This window comes from Mauremys reevesii, linkage group 7 (genome assembly GCF_016161935.1).
Source record: "Mauremys reevesii isolate NIE-2019 linkage group 7, ASM1616193v1, whole genome shotgun sequence".
NCBI lineage: Eukaryota > Metazoa > Chordata > Testudines > Geoemydidae > Mauremys > Mauremys reevesii.
Window position 1 is genome coordinate 77,145,298 of NC_052629.1, and position 12,719 is coordinate 77,158,016.

General features: G+C 52.3%; 1 long non-coding RNA gene across 1 annotated transcript in view; it reads right to left on the bottom strand.

Moving 5' to 3' along the window:
- Positions 1–4,310, bottom strand: part of LOC120369135 — a 37,987-nt gene extending 33,677 nt beyond the window's left edge. The window contains exon 1 of the long non-coding RNA XR_005582943.1: positions 4,195–4,310. This is a non-coding gene — a long non-coding RNA (uncharacterized LOC120369135). The remainder of the gene's footprint in view (positions 1–4,194) is intronic.
- Positions 4,311–12,719: the final 8,409 nt, after the last annotated feature.

Sequence of the window (12,719 nt, forward strand, 5' to 3'; positions counted from 1 at the left end):
CTGGGGGAAGATCTGCTACGTGGACACAGCTCTGCCATACCAGGGCTGGGTGAGAGCATCCCAACCCAGCACAAAGCCACGGCTGATGCTGCATGAAAGGGAGGAGTGGTCACGTCATACCACGCCAATAAACTACCCCCAGCAGAAACCCCGCCCAGCAGGGAGAAGGCTGATCCTGACAAGAGGCCCAGTGGTACCCATCTTCATGCCCACGTGTGGGCACAAGCCACACGCAGGGCCAGCGCAACCCATTAGGCGACCTAGGAGGTGCTAACATTTGGGGGGCGGTGACCGCGGCGGCCGGATCTTTGGCCGTCCTGGTCGTCGGTGGTATTTCGGGGGCGGGACCTTCTGCAGCCTCTGTTGAGGGTGGCATTTTGGAGGCGGGACCTTCCGCCACCTCTGTCGGGGGCGGCATTTCGGGGGCGGCACCTTCCACTGCCTAAGGTAGCAAAAAAGTTGGCAGCGCTCCTGGCCACACGACCACAATGGAAAACAACGTGGCACAGATGGACCAAGCCACATGAGCGAGGGATACTTTGTCACAACGCGAGTTGGAATAAAAGAAAACAAAACAAAATTCTGCCAAACCAAGTATTCTTAGGGCTAGTTTCCATTTTGGTAAACATTTTTGGCCAAAACCCAGCAACAAAAACACAACTTCTGGGCAAAAACTTTCACCTTGGGGATTTTTGAAAAACAAACTCTGCCCCCACAGTAAATGTTTATATAGAGCTATTGAATAAAAATGGTTTTCAAAACCAGATCTTCTTTTTGTTAAAAAAAAAATGGAAAAATCCTCAGGGAAAATTTCGAAACGGAAAGAAGATTTAAAAATAAATGTATATGGAGAAATAATCGGCATTTTTCAACTGGCCCCTGCCGTCAGGACTATGAGCGGGTAATAGCATAGAAGGGTGGACTCAGGGTGGGTGTACCCCCTTGTGTCTGGGTATGGCATAGCAGATCTCTGCTCTATAGTGCCCCTGCGGATGATCACTCCTGTCCCTCAGTGCTCTGCCTCATCTGTAGGGCCCTACCAAATTCACGGCCAGGAAAAACTCATCACGGACCATGAAAGCTGGTCTTTTGTGTGTTTTTACCCTATACTATACAGATTTCCTGGGAAAGCCCAGCATTTCTCAAATTGGGGAGTCGCAGGGGGAGTTGCAAGGTTATTTTAGAAGGGTCACAGTATTGCAACCCTTCTGCGCTGCCTTCAGAGCTGGGTGACCAGAGAGCAGCGGCTATTGGCCGAGCCCAGCTCTGAAGGCAGAGCCCCACAAGCAGTAGTGCAGAAGTAAGAGTGGTAATACCATATCATGCCACCCTTACTCGTGCACTGCTGTTTTCAGGGGCAGCTGGAGAGTGATGGCTAATGACTGAGGGCCCAGCTGTACAGGCAGCAATGCAGAAGTAAGGGTGGCAATACCATACCATGCCATCCTTACTTCTGCGCTGCTGCTGGTGGTGGCTCTGCCTTCAGAGCTGGGCTCCCGGCTAGCCGCCACCGCTCTCCAGCTGCCCAGCTCTGAAGGCAGCGCTGCCACCAGCAGCCATGCAGAAGTAAGGGTAGCAGTACTGCAACCCCCCCTACAATAACCTTGCGACATCCCACAACTTCTTTTCAGGTCAGGACCCCTACAATTACACCACCATCAAATTTCAGATTTAAATAGCTGAAATCATGAAATTTATTATTTTTAAATTCCTATGATTGTGAAATTGACCAAAATGTACCGTGAATTTGGTAGGGCCCTATTCATCTGACAGCTCAGCCCTCTGGCTGAGTGACGTTTTGGTCCCACCCCTTCTAGGGTACCAGAAAGGCCAACAAATAACAGTCCAATGTCCTTACATCAGGTCTATGGCCCTACTGCATCCCCCCTTTGCTCAGGGCTTCCTGGTGTCCTTATCCCGTTCCCACATCCCTTTCTTTCCCCAGTGGCTAGCAGGGAAACCCAGTTGCAGCAGCTCTGTGGATAGTTCCCTCAGTAAAGGCCTGGAGCCCGTGCCTGCCACTGTCCAACCCATGGGGCAGGAAACAAGTAGGGCAGGTGACGGCTGGGCTGGGGGAGGGGCCCTGGCACTCACAGTTCTGCAGACCTGTGGGGCGAAGGCAGCATTCCTGCTGGGTGTGCTGGTCTCTGAGGCTGGGGAGGAGCAGCGGGGAATGGGTGTTTTGGAAAGCAGGAAGGTTCCTCCGGGGGCTGCTGAGACGTTCGCCTGGAGGGATGGGGGTGCCCCCTGTTCCTGTCTCCCGGCCATGCTCCCCAGGACTCCCTCACGGGCACACTGTTCACCGGGTGTCCTTTGGACCCAGATTCCCAAGGGGATTTTGGCGCTTGACTCCACCACTGAGGCTTTTCGAAAGCCACCACTTTTCGAAACTGCTGCTGAGCTGCCCACTGACCCCAGAGGCACCCGACTCCCTGAGGCCCCTGTGTTGCTGCCATTGGCCCAGAGCCCTCACTCAAACCAGAGCCCTGAAGCAGGATTCCCAGGCTAGGTGGGGGGGGGGGGTGTCTCTCTCGGTGCCCGATCCTGTCGTCATGCTGTGGGCACTCTCAGGACCAGCTGCCTGTCCAACCCCGCGGGGAGCATGGGGGCGTGGGTAGGTGGGAGGGGGCAGCACGGCCTGCAGATAGCCATGAGCACGGGCAGCGCAGAGTGAGCATGAGAGCTACCAGCATGAGCCAGAGACAGTTGGTTCTGGCTGCTAGGCCTGGTCTACACTAGCGGCCTGGCCTGGCTTAGGGTCTGACTCCAGGGGGGTCATGGCTGAGGGGCCAAGCGGAGGGAGCAGCTAGACTCTGGCTCGTCAGCCAGGGCAGCCCCTCTCCTCTGCCCCCCATTTCACTCCGGGCTAGTGTGGGCCGCTCCCTGATCAGCTTCCCGGCTTCTAGGCTCCCTGGCTGAGTCCTGGCTCTGCCTGTGTCTGGCACAGGGAACCCAGGCGCCTCACTGAGGCTGAGGATTCTCCTGGGCTGCCAGCCCGCTGGGTGAGGCATTGCACTGCTGAACCATGGAACCTGTAATGTAGACAGGGATCAGGCCTCATGTCCTCTGCCCCTGCTCCACTCCCCAGCCCTGTCCTCACACTGGCCCTGTGACTGGAGCAGCCTGTGGGGGATGCCTCGAGTTCTCCCCAGGGCTTTCAGCCTGTGGGGTGAGACCAGGGCAGAGCAGCATAGAGCTGGCTAGTGAGGGCAGGCTTTGGGCCTCTGAACAGCTGGCCCAGAAGCACCGGGGCTGAGCTATTTGCCTGGGGAGGGCCCAAGCGCTTTGGGCCCAATTCTCCAAGATCAGCCCACCCCCACTGCCTATTGAAGGCCAGCCCTCTGCACACCCCAGATCCCAGGTGTCCACACACACTGGCTCTTCATGATAACATTGGCCTGAGTGATTTGCCCACAGCCACAAGGCACAGGGGGTCAAGTCACAGCCACTGCCTGGCTCCCAGCCCCTGGCTTCTACCCCATGCTTCCCCCATCCAGCCCAGGGCTGCAGGATTCACCAGTTCCCCTTTCACCAGGATGTTCTGCTGGTCCTTGGCTACCACAGTAACTCTCCAGCCCCCAGCATAGCCCGCCTGGCAGGGAAGGGGCAGGGCAGGGCAAGCCTACCCTCTTTCAGCTAGGGGACCTTGTGACATAACAGAGCAGCCTGGCTGCGGCTCTCATGCTTGCTGGCACCGGGGTCAGTGCAGGCCTTGGGGAGAGGGTGCTGCGGGTGCTCCCAGTGTCCCTTTCTCCTGGCTGAGTGGATCTCGCTCACAGGGGAGACCCAGTGCACTGCCCCAGCCTGGGCAACAAATTCACAACCCTGAGGAGCCATCCCAGAGCTCCCCCTGCAGGCAGGGGCATGCACTAGCTGCACTGTCCTGCAGCCTAGCGCAGCCATCTCCCCATGGCAAGCCAGGCTCTGCCCTCCCTCCCCACACCGCTGCCAGTTCACGTTCAGGTGACACATGCCCCCAACCCCCATGCTCCTAGCCAGCGGCTGTGAGGGGGTGGGGCAGGGAATGGCTCACTGCTCCGCTGGTGGGGGGCGGGGGGCCTTGTGAGTTAGTTCTGCCTCCCCTCCCCAGTGCACTGCAACTGACCTGACAATTAACGGGGCTGTTATCCAGGAATGCCCAGAAACAGGGAACTACTTAATGATTAAATTAGATTGACCCTCTCTGAATCTCACCTGCCTTTGCAGGACTCTCAGCGGGCCAAAGACAGAGCAGCAGAGTTTAAAGCTGATCTGGTAGATTTAAGCCTGGTCTAAGATATGAAATCCAAGGGCCTCTGCAATCATGCCAGCTGACTGAGTGACTGGGATTTGCTTATTATTAGTCAGAACTCCCTTGCGCTAGGCGCTGTATGGACACAGAGCTCTGCCCCGATGAGCTCACATCTGTTGTGTATTTGGTTGTCATGGGTTTTGTTACTATGGCAACTGAGTTAGACTATTAAGGGATAGCTCAGCCGGTGTCAACCGGCTGAGTGAGCTCTCTGTCTCTGTAAATAAAATGGAGGTTTTGGTTAGCTGTCTGCTCTCTGGCCTCAAGTGATTTCTTCCTAAACCGGCTGCCCCAAGGATATAACACTGGCGACGAGGGTGGGATCCTGGTGCTGCTCCAGTAACAGAAGGAAGTAGAAGTCAAGGTAAAGACCAAACAAAGAAAAAAAGCTGCTTGTTTGCACTGACTGTGAAAGTGAAACTAAAAATCATGGCTACTCTGACCAGGCCCCTGGAGCCTTTTGATGAGAATACAGAGCAGTGGCATGTGTATACTGAGCGTTTTGAGCTTTTTGGTATTGCAAATGACATTACAGAAGCGAAGAAGGTGCCAATATTCTTAACTGTTGTAGGGGCTAAAACCTACTCTCTGCTACGCAGCTTACTACACCCTGTTAAGCCTGAGACTAAATCTTACAGTGACATTGTGGAAATCCTGGGGTCTCATTTCTCCCCAAAACCACTGGTAATTGCTGAAAGATATAGGTTCCACAAAAGAGACCAAAAGGAAGATGAAACAGTTGTACAATTTGTAGCCATTTTAAAAAAGCCAACAGAACACTGTGAATTTAAAGAGATGTTAAATGATGCCCTGCATGACAGGTTAGTGTGTGGCCTCTGCAATGAAGCTATACGGAAGCGCCTACTGACAGGCTCAGCTTACATTACAGAAGGCTGTTGATATTGCTGTCTCCATGGAACTGGCTACAAGGGAGGCACAATACATCGGTGCATCCCCTAGGGTGCAAAAAGTGTCACAAGAACTGACCCACAAAACGGTGCAGAGTCAAGAATGTTACCGCTGTGGTAAGCTGGGTCACCAGGCATCAGAATGCTGGTGTAAGGACCTGGTGTGTCGACACTGTGGCAAAAAGGGACACATCGAGTATGCCTGTAAACAAAAGAAAAAGAGGCCTGTGGTCTGGCCGACAAAAAGAGGAACCTTGCATACCCTAGAGCAGACCCAGGATGATCAAGGTGACACCTCCTCACAAGAGGAAGTGCCACTGCATGCTTTGTCTTTGGCAGCGGGCTCACATGAATACTGGGTAACCCCCTTATTGGAGGGCAAACCTATACGCATGGAACTAGACACCGGTGCAGCTGTCTCGCTGGTTCCTGAGACTGTGTATAAGGAAAAGCTACAGCATCTTCCGCTTAAGGCAACAAAAACTGTTCTGAAGACGTATACAGGTGAAGCTGTGCCCATGTTGGGCACTATTGATGTTAAGGTGGAGCTCAATGGACAGGCGGCTAAATTGCCACTGTTTGTGGTGAGAGGTGACTACCCAGCCTTAATGGGTAGGTCTTGGCTTGGGAAGATTCAGCTGAACTGGGCAGAAGTGCACGGATGACTAAAGAAGAAACCAGTCTAACCCTATACTAAGGAAACATGCTGCTGTTTTTGGAGATGATTTGGGAAGTATGAAGGGAATCACTGTGACATTGAACATTAAACCTGGCAGTCCACCAAAATATCTGAAAGCCCGAACTGTGCCATATGCCATCAGGCCAAAAGTTGAAGCAGACCTGGAGCGCCTGGTCACCAATGGAGTCCTAATACCAGTTACCCATAGCTCATGGGCCACTCCTATCGTTCCAATAGTAAAGAAAGATGGCTCTCTCCGGATTTGCGGTGATTTTAAAGTCACTGTCAACCCAGTGTTGTGTGCAGAGCAATACCCGCTTCCCCGCATCGATGACCTCTTCGCAGGCCTGGCTGGGGGACAAAAGTTCAGTAAGATTGATCTGAGTCAAGCATATTTACAGATGCACGTCGATGAAAAGTCCCAAGAGCTGTTGACTATTGTGACTCATAAGGGGCTTTATCGATACTGTCGCCTACCCTTCGGAATTATACTTCCAGAGCTAAATGGGTCCCGGCCACAGTCATCACTCAAACAGGACCTGTTTCCTATACAGTCCGGACTGCAGAGAATCTTACCTGGCGGCGACATGTAGATCAGCTGTTGCCAGGTCATGCCAGTCTACAGGACCCATCTGCAGATGAGGGGTCTGACTTCACCCCTCCTGGTGAGACACCGAATCATGAGTCACCTGTTCCTGACTGTTCTCCTCCATTACTGCCGGCAGCTGAGATACCCCTTTGCCCAGCACGAGCTGATACCACCTCCTCACCTATTCGTGCTGCGGACCCTGAGCCCCTAGTACTTTCGGGTGCAACAACACCAGAAGTTCGCCGTAATCCACCTAGAGACAGAAGGCCTCCTCATCGGCTGGATCTTTAGTTAGGGCGAACCCACGGTTATGGGGCAAAATAATCCCCAGGGTTTAGCCGGGAATGGAGGCAGTCTACCCTCCTTCTCTAGTTTAGTGTGTGTTTTATTTAGGGGATGTTCTTATTAGGGGGGGAGGAATATGTTGTGTATTTGGTTGTCATGGGTTTTGTTACTATGGCAACTGAGTTAGACTATTAAGGGATAGCTCAGCCGGTTTCAACCGGCTGAGTGAGCTCTCTGTCTCTGTAAATAAAATGGAGGTTTTGGTTAGCTGTCTGCTCTCTGGCCTCAAGTGATTTCTTCCTAAACCGGCTGCCCCAAGGATATAACAACATCTGCCACTGAGACAGGAGACAACCAGGAGCCCAGCAAACAGACAGGGCGCCCCACACTGCCATGACAACCAGTGTGATGAGGGCCTGCCACAGCTCACCAGCTGCCTAACCACTACCGAGTTCTTTGCAGCCCACGTGGCAGAGGTGCATTGTCAGGGGAGTCGGGAAGAGGACAATGAGGCAGCTGTTGGTAGGATGACCAGACAGCAAGTGTAAAAAATTGGGACAGGGGGTGGGAGGTAATAGGTGCCTATATAAGAAAAAGCCCCCAAAATTGGGACTGTCCCTATAAAATCAGGACATCTGGTCACCCTAGCTGTTGGGGGGTTTACTGGGGGGCGGTGTGGAAGAATACATGAAGGGGCTGGTGGGGATGAAGAATGGGAATGTCATCGGAGTGGAGCTGCCATTTGATCCCACAAGATGGTCCCATCTGGTCTTGGGATCTAGGAATCTCAATAGCTTATACCTTGTCCCACAAACAGCCATCTGCAGCCACCACTGCACTGGGAATGAGAGGAAGGAGGCAGAAAGGGAGAGGTAGATATGCACGAGGTTAGGAGAGGAAGTGTAGACTTATGGTTACAGCACTAACCTAGGACTCAGCAAATCCAACTTTGATTCCGGGCTCTGCCACAGACAGCTTGGGTGGCCTTGGCCCACTCCCTGTGCCTCAGTTCTCCCTGTTATGGGGGAGAATGATCCTTCTTTTCTCCCATCCTCTGGCTGCGGAAACCCTCATCTCTTTGGGGAAGGGACTGCCTCTCGTCAATCCTGCCCTGATCTTGATTGGCACAACAGTTATAATCCCACATAGGTTCTTATACCATGACTATCACTGTGGCCTCTGGGCACCAAAGGGAAGATAGATAGATAGATAGATAGATAGATAGATATTACTGTGGTAATTTGAGGCTGGATCCAACATTAGCCGAGGGTGAGTCACTCCAACAGCCCAGTCTCTTTCAAGCACCGTTCTTCCAAAACCCAATGTGTAATAATCCTCGCAATCGGCGCATACGTTTCGCAAATTGACGCATTCTAAAACTATGTATAGATCTCAGGAGCCAGCAAAGAGGTCGTCACTTCCTCTCCAGCTGTAATAATACCGCAGCGGAAGACAGGGAGGGGGAGCGGCCTGCAAAGGTATTTTCTGTGCAATCCCTTTGAATTGCATGAGAGAGAGATCGGAAGAGGCCAGGCAGAGGAGCTGGTTAATGATTTTTGGCTCTGGAGGGTAGGAGCTAAATGCTGGTTGATTTCACTTTAACCTTGAATAGCGGCAGGCAACTGATCAAGTCTGGTTCCATTCTGGAGGCAGGCTGGGGCAGAGACATCCCAACCGGTTCACACCAAGAGATTCATGAAGTCCCGCTTCTCCTTCTAAACACAGCCCCAGACTAGGATATTCTCTACCAGATAGATGCAGCTGCCCACTTCCAGAGGGAAAGTCCTGACCCGAGACACCCTACCTGTTCCCAAAAGGGTGCTGCAAAGTATGGCCAATGAAGCATTTGAGGTTGGGAGCATGGCACCAGTGCTGGCTCCCCTGGACCAAAACCTCCTCTGCCCCTCATGCATTTCCTAGCATGAGCATGGAAGATCCTTCAGGAGAAAGCTCCAGAAATGGCTTCACTCTTCCCGGGGAAAATCCCAGCAGCCCAGGTAAAACCTTCCTGATGGGATGGCACAGGCTCCTGCCAGGAGGCAGAGCACATTGCTTGCATGCATCAGAGCTCTCAGCAGTAGCCTGGCCAGAGGCCTTTGGTGCTACAGTTCTGGGAGGCTGGAGCAAGTGGAGTGGAGAGGCTCTATTGCATATGGGCCAGCCCAAGGGGAAGGAGCTATGGGGAATTCCTGGATCTACCTGGAGCAGATTCAGGGTGCAGGCCCAGGGTGAAAGTCTGAGCTAGGCTCCTGTGGAATAAACTCCAGGGACCACCCCAGGAGAAGTGCCTGAACTGGGTTTCCATGCTCCTAGGGAATGGACTCCAGCCCAGCTGGCCTGAGAGCTGGAGCAGGATACAGTCCACACCCAGCTTGTCAGGAGTGCCCTGCTGGGGGGCGATGGTAGGGCAAGGGAAGGGCAGGGCTGCATGGGTGATGGTTGTGACTAACAGGAAAATTCAGGCTGGACGGGTGCCAGGGGCTGTCAGCTGCAGGGAGGGCAGGTGTGGCTCTGAGATCAGCTGTAGATAAGAGTGTTCACGTCATGGGATGTGGTAGCTACCTAGTCCCAGGGGACCTGGCCTTGACGGGATGTGCTGGAAAACACGCCCAACAGAACCAAGAGCATCCCAGCAGCTCCGGGCTGTGGCAGTGGGCACATCTACACAGCAAAAACAGCCCCATGGTACCAAGCATCAGAGTCTGGGGCAGTTGGCCCAGCCTGGGGCTGCAGGGCTAGAAATAGCAGTGGAGACATTGCTGCTCGGGCTGGAGCCTGGGCTCCAAAACCCAGTGAGTGAGCCAGTCCCGAGACTTGCTGCTGCTGTGGGGATTTGCAGCGCAGCCATGCCCAGCGACAACTCCTCACTTCAGACAGCGACTCCAGCACACCTAGCAAGAGTCACTGGCCAGCACGCCCCCTTCAATGGCCCTTTGACAGGCATAGCGAGTCCGACTCACCAGTGCACAGTCCCTGTGTGACTGCTCTGCCTGTGCACTGGCTGGTGGAGCCAACCTCTGGGGAATTCAGCTGGCCTGGAGGAAGGTCAGGAGTCAGGGCCTGAGCGGAGCCAGGCTTGGGGCAACCTAAGGTGCACTGTTGGGCTGGAGGAGGTTTCCTGGTTGATTTTGCCCCCTGAATAGTTGGGAGAGTCAGCAGCCTGGTTCTTTAGTTCAGCAGCTGCTCAAACCATTTGCCCAGGGCTGCAATATCTTCTGCTCCTGCCTTATTCCAGCCCTGCTCTCAGCTTGTTCCCAGCCCTGCTCTTGCCTCACCTAACTTCAGGTAACCCAGCTCTGACTCCTGACTTCAGCTCTGACCCTCCGCTCTGGCATCTCGCCTCTGCACCGGCTCTGACCCTGGCTACCAACTCCTTCTCTAACCACTAGGCTTGGCTGCACACAGGCTGGTCCCTGACAAGGCAGTCCCTGTGTAGCATAGAGCCAGCGCAACAGCTTAATAGCAGTACTCATAGTGTAGGGAGTTGTGGCCAGGAGCAAAGGGGCCCAATGGGAGAACTGCTGTACTCTGGTTATTCAAGGCTAGCGTGGCGGCCGCTTGGTCCCACAGAGAGCCAGTGCAGATTACAGCCACCCTGAAGCTGCTCTATGTTGCGCTGGAGCTGAAGAGTACCAGAGAAGGTGGAGCACAGTCCCCGTTCCCCCTCCCCCCCCGCCCCTCCCACGCTTTGCACCAAATGTTGCTTCGCTGCACCCCAAAACTGATCCCCAGTGCTCTAAGCACCACCGCTTTGAGCAGCCCCCTGTCCCCATCCACACTGAGGGTCAGGCCTTAGGAACCATAGCTGAGGCCTAGGAAAAATAAGGCCTAGTGGAACAATCATCTGAGGAGGGAGATAAGAGAAGTTTCCATCAGAGACCTCAGGGGTGTTATAAAGAGAGCAGGGACCAGTTAATCTCATTAGCGAATTAGGACAGGAAACAGTGGGTTTAAGATGCAGCAGGGGAAATGTAGGTTAAATAGGAGGATGATTTATAGTGATCCACACTCAGGAACAAACCATTCCGGTCGGATACCACCAAACCCTAGGTTAGCCGTGCGGCCGGAGCCTGAAGAGAAATCTGGCTAATAAAACCTGCCAGACAATTTGCCTTGTCTCAGGCCGAACAATTAAACAATGTTAGGGGTTCAGTGGGATGCCATTAATTCTGCAACCCACTCTAACGAACTAGAGCAGTCTAAGAGCTGGGGACTGTAAGCTCTTTAGCTGCTGCAGGGAGATACAGTGGTTTAAAGTTTAAGTCAGTTTAATGTCCTGTTGCAGTTCAAGAGTTTAAGCCATTCGGGATTTAAGGTGGTTTAAGGCAGCTCGCAACTTAACGTGGTTTAAAAGCTTATGGAGCAAAGCCATTTTAAGGAATTATGATCCATTAAGCCTTCCACGATCGATCGATTTGTAAAGATCCATTCAACAAAGCAGTGGACGGGGAGCCCTGAGGTCTGGGTTTGAGTCTTGGCTCTGCCACCGATTTTCTGGCTAGCCCCGTGCAAGTCACTTTAACCACAGTGTGCCTTAGTCTCCCCATCCGGACAGTGGCACTCGCCTATCACATTAGAGCAGCAGCATGGGATTGTGGATGATAGAATCATCTGAAATCACTGAAGGGAAGCGGGACAGAAGTGACTCAGGAGGGCATCATGGACTTCAAAGTAGGATCACTTAATCTTAAATACACATACAATATATACACATACAGTAAGTCAGGTTGACTTACAAAGAGTTGAAATAGAAAAATTCAGGCAAGATCTGTTCAGACCCTTCCTCCTTCTAAAGGCCAGCTCCCCAAGACTAGAGCGCTCCCACCTGTATCTCAGGCCAAGCTTGAGATCACAAAGGTGTGACATATACTAACTTCCTCTCCGCATTGACTTTATAGTCCTTTGGCTCCTCCCAAATTGATTTCAGACAATCAGAACTTTGCTGGAGGGAAGGGGTGTGTGACGCTCTGTACCTCAGGGGGACACCCTACATCCCCATGTTCATTATAAAATGATTGTGTGGTATCCAATGCAAAAGTTTGTCGTGTTGGGTGTCTTCGGAAGGCTTATGATGCACTGAACATGGCTGTTATAGTGATGTTATAGTAATTGTTACAGTAATTTTATAGTAAGGTCATAGGTTATAATTTCATGTATATATTTATGAGGCTGAAAATGTATCCTCATGGCTTAGAACAAGCCCATGCAAAAACTCTACAAGAGCAGAGGGGCAGTTCACACCTCGTCAGGGCATGGATGGGACAAACCCAGCCTAGCCTCACAGAAACAAAGGACACTGGTTTAGGCAGAAACAAAATAATCTGTTAGATCCTCGAGGGAGTCACCCCCTTCCTTTGGTCAGTTTGGGACTGCGATGAGGTAATGCTCACCTGACTCTGAAGAGAAGTGGGGCAAAGCCAAGAGGAAAGAAAGGACATGATAAAAGGGAGACATTTTGCCATGCTTCCTCTCTCGTCCACCCCCCATCTACAGACACCACCACCACCAAGCGACTGAAGTGCTGATCAAAGGGGAGAGCCTGGCTGAAGAGCAACCAGTCAGCCTGCGGTAAGAAGCATCTAAGTTTTTAAGGACATTGAAAATGTTAAGATCGGCTTAGAATGTGTTTTGCTTTTATTTTATTTGATCAAATCTGACTTGTTATGCTTTGACTTATAATCACTTAAAATCTATCTTTATACTTAATAAATTTGTTTATTTTACCTGAACCAATGCGTTTGGTTTGCCATGTGTCAGAGGCTCCCCTCAGGATAACAAGCCTGGTACATATCAATTTCTTTGTTAAACTGACTAACTCATGCCAGAGGCTGTGTGTGAAAAGCCCAGGAGTGGTGGTTCTCACCAGGGCTGCCCAGAGGATTCAGGGGGCCTGGGGCAAAGCAATTTCGGGGGCCCCTTCCATAAAAAAAAAAGTTGCAATACTATAGAATACTATATTCTTGTGGG